Source organism: Lampris incognitus, chromosome 14, assembly GCF_029633865.1.
Source record: "Lampris incognitus isolate fLamInc1 chromosome 14, fLamInc1.hap2, whole genome shotgun sequence".
In the NCBI taxonomy this organism is placed as follows: domain Eukaryota; kingdom Metazoa; phylum Chordata; class Actinopteri; order Lampriformes; family Lampridae; genus Lampris; species Lampris incognitus.
The window spans coordinates 457574-484220 of record NC_079224.1 but is presented as its reverse complement, the minus strand read 5'-3'; positions in this window follow the sequence as shown (position 1 = coordinate 484220).

Here is a 26647-nt window from a genome sequence, read left to right as displayed (position 1 = left end):
TACTATAAACCAACAAACATGAGGTTAAATCAGCTATAAAACAAACGAGGACAAATCAGACTTTAAAACCAACATGATAAATCAGACTATAAAACAAACAAACATGAGGATGAATTAGTCTATAAACAAACAAACATGACATCAAATCAGCTGTAAAAAAACAATCGTGAGGATAAATCAGATTATAAAACGAATAAACATGATGATAAATCAGCTATAAAACAAACAAACGAGGATAAATCAGCTATAAAACAAACACACATGAGGATGAATCAGACTGTAAAACAAACAAACATGAGGATAAATCAGCTATAAAAGAAACAAACATAAGGATAATCACACAAGAAGAAAAACAAACATCAGGACAATCAGACTATAAGACAAACAAACATGAGGACAAATAAACTATAAAACAAACAAACATGAAGATAGTCAGACTATAAGACAAACAAACATGAGGACAAATCAGCTATAAAACAAACAAACGAGGATAAATCATACTATAAACCAACAAACATGAGGTTAAATCACCTATAAAACAAACGAGGATAAATCAGACTATAAAACAAGAAACATGAGGATGAATCAGACTATAAACCAACAATCATGAGGTTAAATCAGCTATAAAACAAACGAGGACAAATCAGCTATAAAACAAAGAAACATGAGGCTAAATCAGACTATAAAACAAAGAAACATGAGGATAAATCAACTATAAAACAAACAAACATGAAGATAGTCAGACTATAAGACAAACAAACATGAGGACAAATCAGCTATAAAACAAACAAACATGAGGATTAATCAGCTGTAAAACTAACAAAAATGAGGATAAATTAAACTATAAACCAACAAACATGGATAAATCAGACTATAAAACAAACAAACATGAGGATAAATCAGACTATAAAACCAACAAACATGAGGATAAATCAGCTATAAAACAAGCAAACATGAGATTAAATCCGCTATAAAAAACAAACATGAGGATAAATCAGACTATAAAACAAAAAAACCTGAGTATAAATCAGCTATAAAACAAACAAACATGAGGACAAGTCAGACTATAAAACCAACATGAGGATAAATCAGATGTAAAACAAACAAGCATGAGGATAAATCATGCTATTAAAAAAACAAACATGAGGGTAAATCAGACTATAAAACAAAAAACATGACGATAAATCAGCGATAAAACAAACATGAGGATAAATCAACTATAAACCAAACAAACATGAAGATAATCAGACTATAAGACAAACAAACATGAGGATAAATCATACTATAAACCAACAACCATGAGGTTAAATCAACTATAAAACAAACGAGGACAAATCAGACTTTAAAACCAACATGATAAATCAGACTATAAAACAAACAAACATGAGGATGAATTAGTCTATAAACAAACAAACATGACATCAAATCAGCTGTAAAAAAAACAATCATGAGGATAAATCAGATTATAAAATGAATAAACATGATGATAAATCAGCTATAAAACAAACAAACGAGGATAAATCAGCTATAAAACAAACACACATGAGGATGAATCAGACTGTAAAACAAACAAACATGAGGATAAATCAGCTATAAAAGAAACAAACATAAGGATAATCACACAAGAAGAAAAACAAACATCAGGACAATCAGACTATAAGACAAACAAACATGAGGACAAATAAACTATAAAACAAACAAACATGAAGATAGTCAGACTATAAGACAAACAAACATGAGGACAAATCAGCTATAAAACAAACAAACGAGGATAAATCATACTATAAACCAACAAACATGAGGTTAAATCACCTATAAAACAAACGAGGATAAATCAGACTATAAAACAAGAAACATGAGGATGAATCAGACTATAAACCAACAATCATGAGGTTAAATCAGCTATAAAACAAACGAGGACAAATCAGCTATAAAACAAAGAAACATGAGGCTAAATCAGACTATAAAACAAAGAAACATGAGGATAAATCAACTATAAAACAAACAAACATGAAGATAGTCAGACTATAAGACAAACAAACATGAGGACAAATCAGCTATAAAACAAACAAACATGAGGATTAATCAGCTGTAAAACTAACAAAAATGAGGATAAATTAAACTATAAACCAACAAACATGGATAAATCAGACTATAAAACAAACAAACATGAGGATAAATCAGACTATAAAACCAACAAACATGAGGATAAATCAGCTATAAAACAAGCAAACATGAGATTAAATCCGCTATAAAAAACAAACATGAGGATAAATCAGACTATAAAACAAAAAAACCTGAGTATAAATCAGCTATAAAACAAACAAACATGAGGACAAGTCAGACTATAAAACCAACATGAGGATAAATCAGATGTAAAACAAACAGGCATGAGGATAAATCATGCTATTAAAAAAACAAACATGAGGGTAAATCAGACTATAAAACAAAAAACATGACGATAAATCAGCGATAAAACAAACATGAGGATAAATCAACTATAAACCAAACAAACATGAAGATAATCAGACTATAAGACAAACAAACATGAGGATAAATCATACTATAAACCAACAAACATGAGGTTAAATCAGCTATAAAACAAACGAGGACAAATCAGACTTTAAAACCAACATGATAAATCAGACTATAAAACAAACAAACATGAGGATGAATTAGTCTATAAACAAACAAACATGACATCAAATCAGCTGTAAAAAAAACAATCAAGAGGATAAATCAGATTATAAAACGAATAAACATGATGATAAATCAGCTATAAAACAAACAAACGAGGATAAATCAGCTATAAAACAAACACACATGAGGATGAATCAGACTGTAAAACAAACAAACATGAGGATAAATCAGCTATAAAAGAAACAAACATAAGGATAATCACACAAGAAGAAAAACAAACATCAGGACAATCAGACTATAAGACAAACAAACATGAGGACAAATGAACTATAAAACAAACAAACATGAAGATAGTCAGACTATAAGACAAACAAACATGAGGACAAATCAGCTATAAAACAAACAAACGAGGATAAATCATACTATAAACCAACAAACATGAGGTTAAATCACCTATAAAACAAACGAGGATAAATCAGACTATAAAACAAGAAACATGAGGGTGAATCAGACTATAAACCAACAATCATGAGGCTAAATCAGCTATAAAACAAACGAGGACAAATCAGCTATAAAACAAAGACACATGAGGCTAAATCAGACTATAAAACAAAGAAACATGAGGATAAATCAACTATAAAACAAACAAACATGAAGATAGTCAGACTATAAGACAAACAAACATGAGGACAAATCAGCTATAAAACAAACAAACATGAGGATTAATCAGCTGTAAAACTAACAAAAATGAGGATAAATTAAACTATAAACCAACAAACATGGATAAATCAGACTATAAAACAAACAAACATGAGGATAAATCAGACTATAAAACCAACAAACATGAGGATAAATCAGCTATAAAACAAGCAAACATGAGATTAAATCCGCTATAAAAAACAAACATGAGGATAAATCAGACTATAAAACAAAAAAACCTGAGTATAAATCAGCTATAAAACAAACAAACATGAGGACAAGTCAGACTATAAAACCAACATGAGGATAAATCAGATGTAAAACAAACAAGCATGAGGATAAATCATGCTATTAAAAAAACAAACATGAGGGTAAATCAGACTATAAAACAAAAAACATGACGATAAATCAGCGATAAAACAAACATGAGGATAAATCAACTATAAACCAAACAAACATGAAGATAATCAGACTATAAGACAAACAAACATGAGGATAAATCATACTATAAACCAACAAACATGAGGTTAAATCAGCTATAAAACAAACGAGGACAAATCAGACTTTAAAACCAACATGATAAATCAGACTATAAAACAAACAAACATGAGGATGAATTAGTCTATAAACAAACAAACATGACATCAAATCAGCTGTAAAAAAAAAATCATGAGGATAAATCAGATTATAAAACGAATAAACATGATGATAAATCAGCTATAAAACAAACAAACGAGGATAAATCAGCTATAAAACAAACACACATGAGGATGAATCAGACTGTAAAACAAACAAACATGAGGATAAATCAGCTATAAAAGAAACAAACATAAGGATAATCACACAAGAAGAAAAACAAACATCAGGACAATCAGACTATAAGACAAACAAACATGAGGACAAATAAACTATAAAACAAACAAACATGAAGATAGTCAGACTATAAGACAAACAAACATGAGGACAAATCAGCTATAAAACAAACAAACGAGGATAAATCATACTATAAACCAACAAACATGAGGTTAAATCACCTATAAAACAAACGAGGATAAATCAGACTATAAAACAAGAAACATGAGGATGAATCAGACTATAAACCAACAATCATGAGGTTAAATCAGCTATAAAACAAACGAGGACAAATCAGCTATAAAACAAAGAAACATGAGGCTAAATCAGACTATAAAACAAAGAAACATGAGGATAAATCAACTATAAAACAAACAAACATGAAGATAGTCAGACTATAAGACAAACAAACATGAGGACAAATCAGCTATAAAACAAACAAACATGAGGATTAATCAGCTGTAAAACTAACAAAAATGAGGATAAATTAAACTATAAACCAACAAACATGGATAAATCAGACTATAAAACAAACAAACATGAGGATAAATCAGACTATAAAACCAACAAACATGAGGATAAATCAGCTATAAAACAAGCAAACATGAGATTAAATCCGCTATAAAAAACAAACATGAGGATAAATCAGACTATAAAACAAAAAAACCTGAGTATAAATCAGCTATAAAACAAACAAACATGAGGACAAGTCAGACTATAAAACCAACATGAGGATAAATCAGATGTAAAACAAACAAGCATGAGGATAAATCATGCTATTAAAAAAACAAACATGAGGGTAAATCAGACTATAAAACAAAAAACATGACGATAAATCAGCGATAAAACAAACATGAGGATAAATCAACTATAAACCAAACAAACATGAAGATAATCAGACTATAAGACAAACAAACATGAGGATAAATCATACTATAAACCAACAAACATGAGGTTAAATCAGCTATAAAACAAACGAGGACAAATCAGACTTTAAAACCAACATGATAAATCAGACTATAAAACAAACAAACATGAGGATAAATTAGTCTATAAACAAACAAACATGACATCAAATCAGCTGTAAAAAAACAATCATGAGGATAAATCAGATTATAAAACGAATAAACATGATGATAAATCAGCTATAAAACAAACAAACGAGGATAAATCAGCTATAAAACAAACACACATGAGGATGAATCAGACTGTAAAACAAACAAACATGAGGATAAATCAGCTATAAAAGAAACAAACATAAGGATAATCACACAAGAAGAAAAACAAACATCAGGACAATCAGACTATAAGACAAACAAACATGAGGACAAATCAACTATAAAACAAACAAACATGAAGATAGTCAGACTATAAGACAAACAAACATGAGGACAAATAAGCTATAAAACAAACAAACGAGGATAAATCATACTATAAACCAACAAACATGAGGTTAAATCACCTATAAAACAAACGAGGATAAATCAGACTATAAAACAAAAAACATGAGGATGAATCAGACTATAAACCAACAATCATGAGGTTAAATCAGCTATAAAACAAACGAGGACAAATCAGCTATAAAACAAAGAAACATGAGGCTAAATCAGACTATAAAACAAAGAAACATGAGGATAAATCAACTATAAAACAAACAAACATGAAGATAGTCAGACTATAAGACAAACAAACATGAGGACAAATCAGCTATAAAACAAACAAACATGAGGATTAATCAGCTGTAAAACTAACAAAAATGAGGATAAATTAAACTATAAACCAACAAACATGGATAAATCAGACTATAAAACAAACAAACATGAGGATAAATCAGACTATAAAACCAACAAACATGAGGATAAATCAGCTATAAAACAAGCAAACATGAGATTAAATCCGCTATAAAAAACAAACATGAGGATAAATCAGACTATAAAACAAAAAAACCTGAGTATAAATCAGCTATAAAACAAACAAACATGAGGACAAGTCAGACTATAAAACCAACATGAGGATAAATCAGATGTAAAACAAACAAGCATGAGGATAAATCATGCTATTAAAAAAACAAACATGAGGGTAAATCAGACTATAAAACAAAAAACATGACGATAAATCAGCGATAAAACAAACATGAGGATAAATCAACTATAAACCAAACAAACATGAAGATAATCAGACTATAAGACAAACAAACATGAGGATAAAGCATACTATAAACCAACAAACATGAGGTTAAATCAGCTATAAAACAAACGAGGACAAATCAGACTTTAAAACCAACATGATAAATCAGACTATAAAACAAACAAACATGAGGATGAATTAGTCTATAAACAAACAAACATGACATCAAATCAGCTGTAAAAAAACAATCATGAGGATAAATCAGATTATAAAACGAATAAACATGATGATAAATCAGCTATAAAACAAACAAACGAGGATAAATCAGCTATAAAACAAACACACATGAGGATGAATCAGACTGTAAAACAAACAAACATGAGGATAAATCAGCTATAAAAGAAACAAACATAAGGATAATCACACAAGAAGAAAAACAAACATCAGGACAATCAGACTATAAGACAAACAAACATGAGGACAAATAAACTATAAAACAAACAAACATGAAGATAGTCAGACTATAAGACAAACAAACATGAGGACAAATCAGCTATAAAACAAACAAACGAGGATAAATCAGACTATAAACCAACAATCATGAGGTTAAATCAGCTATAAAACAAACGAGGACAAATCAGCTATAAAACAAAGAAACATGAGGCTAAATCAGACTATAAAACAAAGAAACATGAGGATAAATCAACTATAAAACAAACAAACATGAAGATAGTCAGACTATAAGACAAACAAACATGAGGACAAATCAGCTATAAAACAAACAAACATGAGGATTAATCAGCTGTAAAACTAACAAAAATGAGGATAAATTAAACTATAAACCAACAAACATGGATAAATCAGACTATAAAACAAACAAACATGAGGATAAAACAGACTATAAAACCAACAAACATGAGGATAAATCAGCTATAAAACAAGCAAACATGAGATTAAATCCGCTATAAAAAACAAACATGAGGACAAATCAGACTATAAAACAAAAAAACCTGAGTATAAATCAGCTATAAAACAAACAAACATGAGGACAAGTCAGACTATAAAACCAACATGAGGATAAATCAGATGTAAAACAAACAAGCATGAGGATAAATCATGCTATTAAAAAAACAAACATGAGGGTAAATCAGACTATAAAACAAAAAACATGACGATAAATCAGCGATAAAACAAACATGAGGATAAATCAACTATAAACCAAACAAACATGAAGATAATCAGACTATAAGACAAACAAACATGAGGATAAATCATACTATAAACCAACAAACATGAGGTTAAATCAGCTATAAAACAAACGAGGACAAATCAGACTTTAAAACCAACATGATAAATCAGACTATAAAACAAACAAACATGAGGATAAATTAGTCTATAAACAAACAAACATGACATCAAATCAGCTGTAAAAAAACAATCATGAGGATAAATCAGATTATAAAACGAATAAACATGATGATAAATCAGCTATAAAACAAACAAACGAGGATAAATCAGCTATAAAACAAACACACATGAGGATGAATCAGACTGTAAAACAAACAAACATGAGGATAAATCAGCTATAAAAGAAACAAACATAAGGATAATCACACAAGAAGAAAAACAAACATCAGGACAATCAGACTATAAGACAAACAAACATGAGGACAAATAAACTATAAAACAAACAAACATGAAGATAGTCAGACTATAAGACAAACAAACATGAGGACAAATCAGCTATAAAACAAACAAACGAGGATAAATCATACTATAAACCAACAAACATGAGGTTAAATCACCTATAAAACAAACGAGGATAAATCAGACTATAAAACAAGAAACATGAGGGTGAATCAGACTATAAACCAACAATCATGAGGCTAAATCAGCTATAAAACAAACGAGGACAAATCAGCTATAAAACAAAGAAACATGAGGCTAAATCAGACTATAAAACAAAGAAACATGAGGATAAATCAACTATAAAACAAACAAACATGAAGATAGTCAGACTATAAGACAAACAAACATGAGGACAAATCAGCTATAAAACAAACAAACATGAGGATTAATCAGCTGTAAAACTAACAAAAATGAGGATAAATTAAACTATAAACCAACAAACATGGATAAATCAGACTATAAAACAAACAAACATGAGGATAAATCAGACTATAAAACCAACAAACATGAGGATAAATCAGCTATAAAACAAGCAAACATGAGATTAAATCCGCTATAAAAAACAAACATGAGGATAAATCAGACTATAAAACAAAAAAACCTGAGTATAAATCAGCTATAAAACAAACAAACATGAGGACAAGTCAGACTATAAAACCAACATGAGGATAAATCAGATGTAAAACAAACAAGCATGAGGATAAATCATGCTATTAAAAAAACAAACATGAGGGTAAATCAGACTATAAAACAAAAAACATGACGATAAATCAGCGATAAAACAAACATGAGGATAAATCAACTATAAACCAAACAAACATGAAGATAATCAGACTATAAGACAAACAAACATGAGGATAAATCATACTATAAACCAACAAACATGAGGTTAAATCAGCTATAAAACAAACGAGGACAAATCAGACTTTAAAACCAACATGATAAATCAGACTATAAAACAAACAAACATGAGGATGAATTAGTCTATAAACAAACAAACATGACATCAAATCAGCTGTAAAAAAACAATCATGAGGATAAATCAGATTATAAAACGAATAAACATGATGATAAATCAGCTATAAAACAAACAAACGAGGATAAATCAGCTATAAAACAAACACACATGAGGATGAATCAGACTGTAAAACAAACAAACATGAGGATAAATCAGCTATAAAAGAAACAAACATAAGGATAATCACACAAGAAGAAAAACAAACATCAGGACAATCAGACTATAAGACAAACAAACATGAGGACAAATAAACTATAAAACAAACAAACATGAAGATAGTCAGACTATAAGACAAACAAACATGAGGACAAATCAGCTATAAAACAAACAAACGAGGATAAATCATACTATAAACCAACAAACATGAGGTTAAATCACCTATAAAACAAACGAGGATAAATCAGACTATAAAACAAGAAACATGAGGATGAATCAGACTATAAACCAACAATCATGAGGTTAAATCAGCTATAAAACAAACGAGGACAAATCAGCTATAAAACAAAGAAACATGAGGCTAAATCAGACTATAAAACAAAGAAACATGAGGATAAATCAACTATAAAACAAACAAACATGAAGATAGTCAGACTATAAGACAAACAAACATGAGGACAAATCAGCTATAAAACAAACAAACATGAGGATTAATCAGCTGTAAAACTAACAAAAATGAGGATAAATTAAACTATAAACCAACAAACATGGATAAATCAGACTATAAAACAAACAAACATGAGGATAAATCAGACTATAAAACCAACAAACATGAGGATAAATCAGCTATAAAACAAGCAAACATGAGATTAAATCCGCTATAAAAAACAAACATGAGGATAAATCAGACTATAAAACAAAAAAAACCTGAGTATAAATCAGCTATAAAACAAACAAACATGAGGACAAGTCAGACTATAAAACCAACATGAGGATAAATCAGATGTAAAACAAACAAGCATGAGGATAAATCATGCTATTAAAAAAACAAACATGAGGGTAAATCAGACTATAAAACAAAAAACATGACGATAAATCAGCGATAAAACAAACATGAGGATAAATCAACTATAAACCAAACAAACATGAAGATAATCAGACTATAAGACAAACAAACATGAGGATAAATCATACTATAAACCAACAAACATGAGGTTAAATCAGCTATAAAACAAACGAGGACAAATCAGACTTTAAAACCAACATGATAAATCAGACTATAAAACAAACAAACATGAGGATGAATTAGTCTATAAACAAACAAACATGACATCAAATCAGCTGTAAAAAAACAATCGTGAGGATAAATCAGATTATAAAACGAATAAACATGATGATAAATCAGCTATAAAACAAACAAACGAGGATAAATCAGCTATAAAACAAACACACATGAGGATGAATCAGACTGTAAAACAAACAAACATGAGGATAAATCAGCTATAAAAGAAACAAACATAAGGATAATCACACAAGAAGAAAAACAAACATCAGGACAATCAGACTATAAGACAAACAAACATGAGGACAAATAAACTATAAAACAAACAAACATGAAGATAGTCAGACTATAAGACAAACAAACATGAGGACAAATCAGCTATAAAACAAACAAACGAGGATAAATCATACTATAAACCAACAAACATGAGGTTAAATCACCTATAAAACAAACGAGGATAAATCAGACTATAAAACAAGAAACATGAGGATGAATCAGACTATAAACCAACAATCATGAGGTTAAATCAGCTATAAAACAAACGAGGACAAATCAGCTATAAAACAAAGAAACATGAGGCTAAATCAGACTATAAAACAAAGAAACATGAGGATAAATCAACTATAAAACAAACAAACATGAAGATAGTCAGACTATAAGACAAACAAACATGAGGACAAATCAGCTATAAAACAAACAAACATGAGGATTAATCAGCTGTAAAACTAACAAAAATGAGGATAAATTAAACTATAAACCAACAAACATGGATAAATCAGACTATAAAACAAACAAACATGAGGATAAATCAGACTATAAAACCAACAAACATGAGGATAAATCAGCTATAAAACAAGCAAACATGAGATTAAATCCGCTATAAAAAACAAACATGAGGATAAATCAGACTATAAAACAAAAAAACCTGAGTATAAATCAGCTATAAAACAAACAAACATGAGGACAAGTCAGACTATAAAACCAACATGAGGATAAATCAGATGTAAAACAAACAAGCATGAGGATAAATCATGCTATTAAAAAAACAAACATGAGGGTAAATCAGACTATAAAACAAAAAACATGACGATAAATCAGCGATAAAACAAACATGAGGATAAATCAACTATAAACCAAACAAACATGAAGATAATCAGACTATAAGACAAACAAACATGAGGATAAATCATACTATAAACCAACAAACATGAGGTTAAATCAGCTATAAAACAAACGAGGACAAATCAGACTTTAAAACCAACATGATAAATCAGACTATAAAACAAACAAACATGAGGATGAATTAGTCTATAAACAAACAAACATGACATCAAATCAGCTGTAAAAAAAACAATCATGAGGATAAATCAGATTATAAAATGAATAAACATGATGATAAATCAGCTATAAAACAAACAAACGAGGATAAATCAGCTATAAAACAAACACACATGAGGATGAATCAGACTGTAAAACAAACAAACATGAGGATAAATCAGCTATAAAAGAAACAAACATAAGGATAATCACACAAGAAGAAAAACAAACATCAGGACAATCAGACTATAAGACAAACAAACATGAGGACAAATAAACTATAAAACAAACAAACATGAAGATAGTCAGACTATAAGACAAACAAACATGAGGACAAATCAGCTATAAAACAAACAAACGAGGATAAATCATACTATAAACCAACAAACATGAGGTTAAATCACCTATAAAACAAACGAGGATAAATCAGACTATAAAACAAGAAACATGAGGATGAATCAGACTATAAACCAACAATCATGAGGTTAAATCAGCTATAAAACAAACGAGGACAAATCAGCTATAAAACAAAGAAACATGAGGCTAAATCAGACTATAAAACAAAGAAACATGAGGATAAATCAACTATAAAACAAACAAACATGAAGATAGTCAGACTATAAGACAAACAAACATGAGGACAAATCAGCTATAAAACAAACAAACATGAGGATTAATCAGCTGTAAAACTAACAAAAATGAGGATAAATTAAACTATAAACCAACAAACATGGATAAATCAGACTATAAAACAAACAAACATGAGGATAAATCAGACTATAAAACCAACAAACATGAGGATAAATCAGCTATAAAACAAGCAAACATGAGATTAAATCCGCTATAAAAAACAAACATGAGGATAAATCAGACTATAAAACAAAAAAACCTGAGTATAAATCAGCTATAAAACAAACAAACATGAGGACAAGTCAGACTATAAAACCAACATGAGGATAAATCAGATGTAAAACAAACAAGCATGAGGATAAATCATGCTATTAAAAAAGCAAACATGAGGGTAAATCAGACTATAAAACAAAAAACATGACGATAAATCAGCGATAAAACAAACATGAGGATAAATCAACTATAAACCAAACAAACATGAAGATAATCAGACTATAAGACAAACAAACATGAGGATAAATCATACTATAAACCAACAAACATGAGGTTAAATCAGCTATAAAACAAACGAGGACAAATCAGACTTTAAAACCAACATGATAAATCAGACTATAAAACAAACAAACATGAGGATGAATTAGTCTATAAACAAACAAACATGACATCAAATCAGCTGTAAAAAAAACAATCAAGAGGATAAATCAGATTATAAAACGAATAAACATGATGATAAATCAGCTATAAAACAAACAAACGAGGATAAATCAGCTATAAAACAAACACACATGAGGATGAATCAGACTGTAAAACAAACAAACATGAGGATAAATCAGCTATAAAAGAAACAAACATAAGGATAATCACACAAGAAGAAAAACAAACATCAGGACAATCAGACTATAAGACAAACAAACATGAGGACAAATGAACTATAAAACAAACAAACATGAAGATAGTCAGACTATAAGACAAACAAACATGAGGACAAATCAGCTATAAAACAAACAAACGAGGATAAATCATACTATAAACCAACAAACATGAGGTTAAATCACCTATAAAACAAACGAGGATAAATCAGACTATAAAACAAGAAACATGAGGGTGAATCAGACTATAAACCAACAATCATGAGGCTAAATCAGCTATAAAACAAACGAGGACAAATCAGCTATAAAACAAAGAAACATGAGGCTAAATCAGACTATAAAACAAAGAAACATGAGGATAAATCAACTATAAAACAAACAAACATGAAGATAGTCAGACTATAAGACAAACAAACATGAGGACAAATCAGCTATAAAACAAACAAACATGAGGATTAATCAGCTGTAAAACTAACAAAAATGAGGATAAATTAAACTATAAACCAACAAACATGGATAAATCAGACTATAAAACAAACAAACATGAGGATAAATCAGACTATAAAACCAACAAACATGAGGATAAATCAGCTATAAAACAAGCAAACATGAGATTAAATCCGCTATAAAAAACAAACATGAGGATAAATCAGACTATAAAACAAAAAAACCTGAGTATAAATCAGCTATAAAACAAACAAACATGAGGACAAGTCAGACTATAAAACCAACATGAGGATAAATCAGATGTAAAACAAACAAGCATGAGGATAAATCATGCTATTAAAAAAACAAACATGAGGGTAAATCAGACTATAAAACAAAAAACATGACGATAAATCAGCGATAAAACAAACATGAGGATAAATCAACTATAAACCAAACAAACATGAAGATAATCAGACTATAAGACAAACAAACATGAGGATAAATCATACTATAAACCAACAAACATGAGGTTAAATCAGCTATAAAACAAACGAGGACAAATCAGACTTTAAAACCAACATGATAAATCAGACTATAAAACAAACAAACATGAGGATGAATTAGTCTATAAACAAACAAACATGACATCAAATCAGCTGTAAAAAAAAAATCATGAGGATAAATCAGATTATAAAACGAATAAACATGATGATAAATCAGCTATAAAACAAACAAACGAGGATAAATCAGCTATAAAACAAACACACATGAGGATGAATCAGACTGTAAAACAAACAAACATGAGGATAAATCAGCTATAAAAGAAACAAACATAAGGATAATCACACAAGAAGAAAAACAAACATCAGGACAATCAGACTATAAGACAAACAAACATGAGGACAAATAAACTATAAAACAAACAAACATGAAGATAGTCAGACTATAAGACAAACAAACATGAGGACAAATCAGCTATAAAACAAACAAACGAGGATAAATCATACTATAAACCAACAAACATGAGGTTAAATCACCTATAAAACAAACGAGGATAAATCAGACTATAAAACAAGAAACATGAGGATGAATCAGACTATAAACCAACAATCATGAGGTTAAATCAGCTATAAAACAAACGAGGACAAATCAGCTATAAAACAAAGAAACATGAGGCTAAATCAGACTATAAAACAAAGAAACATGAGGATAAATCAACTATAAAACAAACAAACATGAAGATAGTCAGACTATAAGACAAACAAACATGAGGACAAATCAGCTATAAAACAAACAAACATGAGGATTAATCAGCTGTAAAACTAACAAAAATGAGGATAAATTAAACTATAAACCAACAAACAGGGATAAATCAGACTATAAAACAAACAAACATGAGGATAAATCAGACTATAAAACCAACAAACATGAGGATAAATCAGCTATAAAACAAGCAAACATGAGATTAAATCCGCTATAAAAAACAAACATGAGGATAAATCAGACTATAAAACAAAAAAACCTGAGTATAAATCAGCTATAAAACAAACAAACATGAGGACAAGTCAGACTATAAAACCAACATGAGGATAAATCAGATGTAAAACAAACAAGCATGAGGATAAATCATGCTATTAAAAAAACAAACATGAGGGTAAATCAGACTATAAAACAAAAAACATGACGATAAATCAGCGATAAAACAAACATGAGGATAAATCAACTATAAACCAAACAAACATGAAGATAATCAGACTATAAGACAAACAAACATGAGGATAAATCATACTATAAACCAACAAACATGAGGTTAAATCAGCTATAAAACAAACGAGGACAAATCAGACTTTAAAACCAACATGATAAATCAGACTATAAAACAAACAAACATGAGGATGAATTAGTCTATAAACAAACAAACATGACATCAAATCAGCTGTAAAAAAAACAATCAAGAGGATAAATCAGATTATAAAACGAATAAACATGATGATAAATCAGCTATAAAACAAACAAACGAGGATAAATCAGCTATAAAACAAACACACATGAGGATGAATCAGACTGTAAAACAAACAAACATGAGGATAAATCAGCTATAAAAGAAACAAACATAAGGATAATCACACAAGAAGAAAAACAAACATCAGGACAATCAGACTATAAGACAAACAAACATGAGGACAAATAAACTATAAAACAAACAAACATGAAGATAGTCAGACTATAAGACAAACAAACATGAGGACAAATCAGCTATAAAACAAACAAACGAGGATAAATCATACTATAAACCAACAAACATGAGGTTAAATCACCTATAAAACAAACGAGGATAAATCAGACTATAAAACAAGAAACATGAGGGTGAATCAGACTATAAACCAACAATCATGAGGCTAAATCAGCTATAAAACAAACGAGGACAAATCAGCTATAAAACAAAGAAACATGAGGCTAAATCAGACTATAAAACAAAGAAACATGAGGATAAATCAACTATAAAACAAACAAACATGAAGATAGTCAGACTATAAGACAAACAAACATGAGGACAAATCAGCTATAAAACAAACAAACATGAGGATTAATCAGCTGTAAAACTAACAAAAATGAGGATAAATTAAACTATAAACCAACAAACATGGATAAATCAGACTATAAAACAAACAAACATGAGGATAAATCAGACTATAAAACCAACAAACATGAGGATAAATCAGCTATAAAACAAGCAAACATGAGATTAAATCCGCTATAAAAAACAAACATGAGGATAAATCAGACTATAAACCAAAAAAACCTGAGTATAAATCAGCTATAAAACAAACAAACATGAGGACAAGTCAGACTATAAAACCAACATGAGGATAAATCAGATGTAAAACAAACAAGCATGAGGATAAATCATGCTATTAAAAAAACAAACATGAGGGTAAATCAGACTATAAAACAAAAAACATGACGATAAATCAGCGATAAAACAAACATGAGGATAAATCAACTATAAACCAAACAAACATGAAGATAATCAGACTATAAGACAAACAAACATGAGGATAAATCATACTATAAACCAACAAACATGAGGTTAAATCAGCTATAAAACAAACGAGGACAAATCAGACTTTAAAACCAACATGATAAATCAGACTATAAAACAAACAAACATGAGGATGAATTAGTCTATAAACAAACAAACATGACATCAAATCAGCTGTAAAAAAAACAATCATGAGGATAAATCAGATTATAAAACGAATAAACATGATGATAAATCAGCTATAAAACAAACAAACGAGGATAAATCAGCTATAAAACAAACACACATGAGGATGAATCAGACTGTAAAACAAACAAACATGAGGATAAATCAGCTATAAAAGAAACAAACATAAGGATAATCACACAAGAAGAAAAACAAACATCAGGACAATCAGACTATAAGACAAACAAACATGAGGACAAATAAACTATAAAACAAACAAACATGAAGATAGTCAGACTATAAGACAAACAAACATGAGGACAAATCAGCTATAAAACAAACAAACGAGGATAAATCATACTATAAACCAACAAACATGAGGTTAAATCACCTATAAAACAAACGAGGATAAATCAGACTATAAAACAAGAAACATGAGGATGAATCAGACTATAAACCAACAATCATGAGGTTAAATCAGCTATAAAACAAACGAGGACAAATCAGCTATAAAACAAAGAAACATGAGGCTAAATCAGACTATAAAACAAAGAAACATGAGGATAAATCAACTATAAAACAAACAAACATGAAGATAGTCAGACTATAAGACAAACAAACATGAGGACAAATCAGCTATAAAACAAACAAACATGAGGATTAATCAGCTGTAAAACTAACAAAAAAGAGGATAAATTAAACTATAAACCAACAAACATGGATAAATCAGACTATAAAACAAACAAACATGAGGATAAATCAGACTATAAAACCAACAAACATGAGGATAAATCAGCTATAAAACAAGCAAACATGAGATTAAATCCGCTATAAAAAACAAACATGAGGATAAATCAGACTATAAAACAAAAAAACCTGAGTATAAATCAGCTATAAAACAAACAAACATGAGGACAAGTCAGACTATAAAACCAACATGAGGATAAATCAGATGTAAAACAAACAAGCATGAGGATAAATCATGCTATTAAAAAAACAAACATGAGGGTAAATCAGACTATAAAACAAAAAACATGACGATAAATCAGCGATAAAACAAACATGAGGATAAATCAACTATAAACCAAACAAACATGAAGATAATCAGACTATAAGACAAACAAACATGAGGATAAATCATACTATAAACCAACAAACATGAGGTTAAATCAGCTATAAAACAAACGAGGACAAATCAGACTTTAAAACCAACATGATAAATCAGACTATAAAACAAACAAACATGAGGATGAATTAGTCTATAAACAAACAAACATGACATCAAATCAGCTGTAAAAAAACAATCATGAGGATAAATCAGATTATAAAACGAATAAACATGATGATAAATCAGCTATAAAACAAACAAACGAGGATAAATCAGCTATAAAACAAACACACATGAGGATGAATCAGACTGTAAAACAAACAAACATGAGGATAAATCAGCTATAAAAGAAACAAACATAAGGATAATCACACAAGAAGAAAAACAAACATCAGGACAATCAGACTATAAGACAAACAAACATGAGGACAAATCAACTATAAAACAAACAAACATGAAGATAGTCAGACTATAAGACAAACAAACATGAGGACAAATAAGCTATAAAACAAACAAACGAGGATAAATCATACTATAAACCAACAAACATGAGGTTAAATCACCTATAAAACAAACGAGGATAAATCAGACTATAAAACAAAAAACATGAGGATGAATCAGACTATAAACCAACAATCATGAGGTTAAATCAGCTATAAAACAAACGAGGACAAATCAGCTATAAAACAAAGAAACATGAGGCTAAATCAGACTATAAAACAAAGAAACATGAGGATAAATCAACTATAAAACAAACAAACATGAAGATAGTCAGACTATAAGACAAACAAACATGAGGACAAATCAGCTATAAAACAAACAAACATGAGGATTAATCAGCTGTAAAACTAACAAAAATGAGGATAAATTAAACTATAAACCAACAAACATGGATAAATCAGACTATAAAACAAACAAACATGAGGATAAATCAGACTATAAAACCAACAAACATGAGGATAAATCAGCTATAAAACAAGCAAACATGAGATTAAATCCGCTATAAAAAACAAACATGAGGATAAATCAGACTATAAACCAAAAAAACCTGAGTATAAATCAGCTATAAAACAAACAAACATGAGGACAAGTCAGACTATAAAACCAACATGAGGATAAATCAGATGTAAAACAAACAAGCATGAGGATAAATCATGCTATTAAAAAAACAAACATGAGGGTAAATCAGACTATAAAACAAAAAACATGACGATAAATCAGCGATAAAACAAACATGAGGATAAATCAACTATAAACCAAACAAACATGAAGATAATCAGACTATAAGACAAACAAACATGAGGATAAATCATACTATAAACCAACAAACATGAGGTTAAATCAGCTATAAAACAAACGAGGACAAATCAGACTTTAAAACCAACATGATAAATCAGACTATAAAACAAACAAACATGAGGATGAATTAGTCTATAAACAAACAAACATGACATCAAATCAGCTGTAAAAAAAACAATCATGAGGATAAATCAGATTATAAAACGAATAAACATGATGATAAATCAGCTATAAAACAAACAAACGAGGATAAATCAGCTATAAAACAAACACACATGAGGATGAATCAGACTGTAAAACAAACAAACATGAGGATAAATCAGCTATAAAAGAAACAAACATAAGGATAATCACACAAGAAGAAAAACAAACATCAGGACAATCAGACTATAAGACAAACAAACATGAGGACAAATAAACTATAAAACAAACAAACATGAAGATAGTCAGACTATAAGACAAACAAACATGAGGACAAATCAGCTATAAAACAAACAAACGAGGATAAATCATACTATAAACCAACAAACATGAGGTTAAATCACCTATAAAACAAACGAGGATAAATCAGACTATAAAACAAGAAACATGAGGATGAATCAGACTATAAACCAACAATCATGAGGTTAAATCAGCTATAAAACAAACGAGGACAAATCAGCTATAAAACAAAGAAACATGAGGCTAAATCAGACTATAAAACAAAGAAACATGAGGATAAATCAACTATAAAACAAACAAACATGAAGATAGTCAGACTATAAGACAAACAAACATGAGGACAAATCAGCTATAAAACAAACAAACATGAGGATTAATCAGCTGTAAAACTAACAAAAAAGAGGATAAATTAAACTATAAACCAACAAACATGGATAAATCAGACTATAAAACAAACAAACATGAGGATAAATCAGACTATAAAACCAACAAACATGAGGATAAATCAGCTATAAAACAAGCAAACATGAGATTAAATCCGCTATAAAAAACAAACATGAGGATAAATCAGACTATAAAACAAAAAAACCTGAGTATAAATCAGCTATAAAACAAACAAACATGAGGACAAGTCAGACTATAAAACCAACATGAGGATAAATCAGATGTAAAACAAACAAGCATGAGGATAAATCATGCTATTAAAAAAACAAACATGAGGGTAAATCAGACTATAAAACAAAAAACATGACGATAAATCAGCGATAAAACAAACATGAGGATAAATCAACTATAAACCAAACAAACATGAAGATAATCAGACTATAAGACAAACAAACATGAGGATAAATCATACTATAAACCAACAAACATGAGGTTAAATCAGCTATAAAACAAACGAGGACAAATCAGACTTTAAAACCAACATGATAAATCAGACTATAAAACAAACAAACATGAGGATGAATTAGTCTATAAACAAACAAACATGACATCAAATCAGCTGTAAAAAAAAAATCATGAGGATAAATCAGATTATAAAACGAATAAACATGATGATAAATCAGCTATAAAACAAACAAACGAGGATAAATCAGCTATAAAACAAACACACATGAGGATGAATCAGACTGTAAAACAAACAAACATGAGGATAAATCAGCTATAAAAGAAACAAACATAAGGATAATCACACAAGAAGAAAAACAAACATCAGGACAATCAGACTATAAGACAAACAAACATGAGGACAAATCAACTATAAAACAAACAAACATGAAGATAGTCAGACTATAAGACAAACAAACATGAGGACAAATAAGCTATAAAACAAACAAACGAGGATAAATCATACTATAAACCAACAAACATGAGGTTAAATCACCTATAAAACAAACGAGGATAAATCAGACTATAAAACAAAAAACATGAGGATGAATCAGACTATAAACCAACAATCATGAGGTTAAATCAGCTATAAAACAAACGAGGACAAATCAGCTATAAAACAAAGAAACATGAGGCTAAATCAGACTATAAAACAAAGAAACATGAGGATAAATCAACTATAAAACAAACAAACATGAAGATAGTCAGACTATAAGACAAACAAACATGAGGACAAATCAGCTATAAAACAAACAAACATGAGGATTAATCAGCTGTAAAACTAACAAAAATGAGGATAAATTAAACTATAAACCAACAAACATGGATAAATCAGACTATAAAACAAACAAACATGAGGATAAATCAGACTATAAAACCAACAAACATGAGGATAAATCAGCTATAAAACAAGCAAACATGAGATTAAATCCGCTATAAAAAACAAACATGAGGATAAATCAGACTATAAAACAAAAAAACCTGAGTATAAATCAGCTATAAAACAAACAAACATGAGGACAAGTCAGACTATAAAACCAACATGAGGATAAATCAGATGTAAAACAAACAAGCATGAGGATAAATCATGCTATTAAAAAAACAAACATGAGGGTAAATCAGACTATAAAACAAAAAACATGACGATAAATCAGCGATAAAACAAACATGAGGATAAATCAACTATAAACCAAACAAACATGAAGATAATCAGACTATAAGACAAACAAACATGAGGATAAATCATACTATAAACCAACAAACATGAGGTTAAATCAGCTATAAAACAAACGAGGACAAATCAGACTTTAAAACCAACATGATAAATCAGACTATAAAACAAACAAACATGAGGATGAATTAGTCTATAAACAAACAAACATGACATCAAATCAGCTGTAAAAAAAACAATCATGAGGATAAATCAGATTATAAAACGAATAAACATGATGATAAATCAGCTATAAAACAAACAAACGAGGATAAATCAGCTATAAAACAAACACACATGAGGATGAATCAGACTGTAAAACAAACAAACATGAGGATAAATCAGCTATAAAAGAAACAAACATAAGGATAATCACACAAGAAGAAAAACAAACATCAGGACAATCAGACTATAAGACAAACAAACATGAGGACAAATCAACTATAAAACAAACAAACATGAAGATAGTCAGACTATAAGACAAACAAACATGAGGACAAATCAGCTATAAAACAAACAAACGAGGATAAATCATACTATAAACCAACAAACATGAGGTTAAATCACCTATAAAACAAACGAGGATAAATCAGACTATAAAACAAGAAACATGAGGATGAATCAGACTATAAACCAACAATCATGAGGTTAAATCAGCTATAAAACAAACGAGGACAAATCAGCTATAAAACAAAGAAACATGAGGCTAAATCAGACTATAAAACAAAGAAACATGAGGATAAATCAACTATAAAACAAACAAACATGAAGATAGTCAGACTATAAGACAAACAAACATGAGGACAAATCAGCTATAAAACAAACAAACATGAGGATTAATCAGCTGTAAAACTAACAAAAATGAGGATAAATTAAACTATAAACCAACAAACATGGATAAATCAGACTATAAAACAAACAAACATGAGGATAAATCAGACTATAACACCAACAAACATGAGGATAAATCAGCTATAAAACAAGCAAACATGAGATTAAATCCGCTATAAAAAACAAACATGAGGATAAATCAGACTATAAAACAAAAAAACCTGAGTATAAATCAGCTATAAAACAAACAAACATGAGGACAAGTCAGACTATAAAACCAACATGAGGATAAATCAGATGTAAAACAAACAAGCATGAGGATAAATCATGCTATTAAAAAAACAAACATGAGGGTAAATCAGACTATAAAACAAAAAACATGACGATAAATCAGCGATAAAACAAACATGAGGATAAATCAACTATAAACCAAACAAACATGAAGATAATCAGACTATAAGACAAACAAACATGAGGATAAATCATACTATAAACCAACAAACATGAGGTTAAATCAGCTATAAAACAAACGAGGACAAATCAGACTTTAAAACCAACATGATAAATCAGACTATAAAACAAACAAACATGAGGATAAATTAGTCTATAAACAAACAAACATGACATCAAATCAGCTGTAAAAAAACAATCATGAGGATAAATCAGATTATAAAACGAATAAACATGATGATAAATCAGCTATAAAACAAACAAACGAGGATAAATCAGCTATAAAACAAACACACATGAGGATGAATCAGACTGTAAAACAAACAAACATGAGGATAAATCAGCTATAAAAGAAACAAACATAAGGATAATCACACAAGAAGAAAAACAAACATCAGGACAATCAGACTATAAGACAAACAAACATGAGGACAAATCAACTATAAAACAAACAAACATGAAGATAGTCAGACTATAAGACAAACAAACATGAGGACAAATAAGCTATAAAACAAACAAACGAGGATAAATCATACTATAAACCAACAAACATGAGGTTAAATCACCTATAAAACAAACGAGGATAAATCAGACTATAAAACAAAAAACATGAGGATGAATCAGACTATAAACCAACAATCATGAGGTTAAATCAGCTATAAAACAAACGAGGACAAATCAGCTATAAAACAAAGAAACATGAGGCTAAATCAGACTATAAAACAAAGAAACATGAGGATAAATCAACTATAAAACAAACAAACATGAAGATAGTCAGACTATAAGACAAACAAACATGAGGACAAATCAGCTATAAAACAAACAAACATGAGGATTAATCAGCTGTAAAACTAACAAAAATGAGGATAAATTAAACTATAAACCAACAAACATGGATAAATCAGACTATAAAACAAACAAACATGAGGATAAATCAGACTATAAAACCAACAAACATGAGGATAAATCAGCTATAAAACAAGCAAACATGAGATTAAATCCGCTATAAAAAACAAACATGAGGATAAATCAGACTATAAAACAAAAAAACCTGAGTATAAATCAGCTATAAAACAAACAAACATGAGGACAAGTCAGACTATAAAACCAACATGAGGATAAATCAGATGTAAAACAAACAAGCATGAGGATAAATCATGCTATTAAAAAAACAAACATGAGGGTAAATCAGACTATAAAACAAAAAACATGACGATAAATCAGCGATAAAACAAACATGAGGATAAATCAACTATAAACCAAACAAACATGAAGATAATCAGACTATAAGACAAACAAACATGAGGATAAATCATACTATAAACCAACAAACATGAGGTTAAATCAGCTATAAAACAAACGAGGACAAATCAGACTTTAAAACCAACATGATAAATCAGACTATAAAACAAACAAACATGAGGATGAATTAGTCTATAAACAAACAAACATGACATCAAATCAGCTGTAAAAAAAACAATCAAGAGGATAAATCAGATTATAAAACGAATAAACATGATGATAAATCAGCTATAAAACAAACAAACGAGGATAAATCAGCTATAAAACAAACACACATGAGGATGAATCAGACTGTAAAACAAACAAACATGAGGATAAATCAGCTATAAAAGAAACAAACATAAGGATAATCACACAAGAAGAAAAACAAACATCAGGACAATCAGACTATAAGACAAACAAACATGAGGACAAATAAACTATAAAACAAACAAACATGAAGATAGTCAGACTATAAGACAAACAAACATGAGGACAAATCAGCTATAAAACAAACAAACGAGGATAAATCATACTATAAACCAACAAACATGAGGTTAAATCACCTATAAAACAAACGAGGATAAATCAGACTATAAAACAAGAAACATGAGGGTGAATCAGACTATAAACCAACAATCATGAGGCTAAATCAGCTATAAAACAAACGAGGACAAATCAGCTATAAAACAAAGAAACATGAGGCTAAATCAGACTATAAAACAAAGAAACATGAGGATAAATCAACTATAAAACAAACAAACATGAAGATAGTCAGACTATAAGACAAACAAACATGAGGACAAATTAGCTATAAAACAAACAAACATGAGGATTAATCAGCTGTAAAACTAACAAAAATGAGGATAAATTAAACTATAAACCAACAAACATGGATAAATCAGACTATAAAACAAACAAACATGAGGATAAATCAGACTATAAAACCAACAAACATGAGGATAAATCAGCTATAAAACAAGCAAACATGAGATTAAATCCGCTATAAAAAACAAACATGAGGATAAATCAGACTATAAAACAAAAAAACCTGAGTATAAATCAGCTATAAAACAAACAAACATGAGGACAAGTCAGACTATAAAACCAACATGAGGATAAATCAGATGTAAAACAAACAAGCATGAGGATAAATCATGCTATTAAAAAAACAAACATGAGGGTAAATCAGACTATAAAACAAAAAACATGACGATAAATCAGCGATAAAACAAACATGAGGATAAATCAACTATAAACCAAACAAACATGAAGATAATCAGACTATAAGACAAACAAACATGAGGATAAATCATACTATAAACCAACAAACATGAGGTTAAATCAGCTATAAAACAAACGAGGACAAATCAGACTTTAAAACCAACATGATAAATCAGACTATAAAACAAACAAACATGAGGATGAATTAGTCTATAAACAAACAAACATGACATCAAATCAGCTGTAAAAAAAACAATCATGAGGATAAATCAGATTATAAAACGAATAAACATGATGATAAATCAGCTATAAAACAAACAAACGAGGATAAATCAGCTATAAAACAAACACACATGAGGATGAATCAGACTGTAAAACAAACAAACATGAGGATAAATCAGCTATAAAAGAAACAAACATAAGGATAATCACACAAGAAGAAAAACAAACATCAGGACAATCAGACTATAAGACAAACAAACATGAGGACAAATAAACTATAAAACAAACAAACATGAAGATAGTCAGACTATAAGACAAACAAACATGAGGACAAATCAGCTATAAAACAAACAAACGAGGATAAATCATACTATAAACCAACAAACATGAGGTTAAATCACCTATAAAACAAACGAGGATAAATCAGACTATAAAACAAGAAACATGAGGATGAATCAGACTATAAACCAACAATCATGAGGTTAAATCAGCTATAAAACAAACGAGGACAAATCAGCTATAAAACAAAGAAACATGAGGCTAAATCAGACTATAAAACAAAGAAACATGAGGATAAATCAACTATAAAACAAACAAACATGAAGATAGTCAGACTATAAGACAAACAAACATGAGGACAAATCAGCTATAAAACAAACAAACATGAGGATTAATCAGCTGTAAAACTAACAAAAATGAGGATAAATTAAACTATAAACCAACAAACATGGATAAATCAGACTATAAAACAAACAAACATGAGGATAAATCAGACTATAAAACCAACAAACATGAGGATAAATCAGCTATAAAACAAGCAAACATGAGATTAAATCCGCTATAAAAAACAAACATGAGGATAAATCAGACTATAAAACAAAAAAACCTGAGTATAAATCAGCTATAAAACAAACAAACATGAGGACAAGTCAGACTATAAAACCAACATGAGGATAAATCAGATGTAAAACAAACAAGCATGAGGATAAATCATGC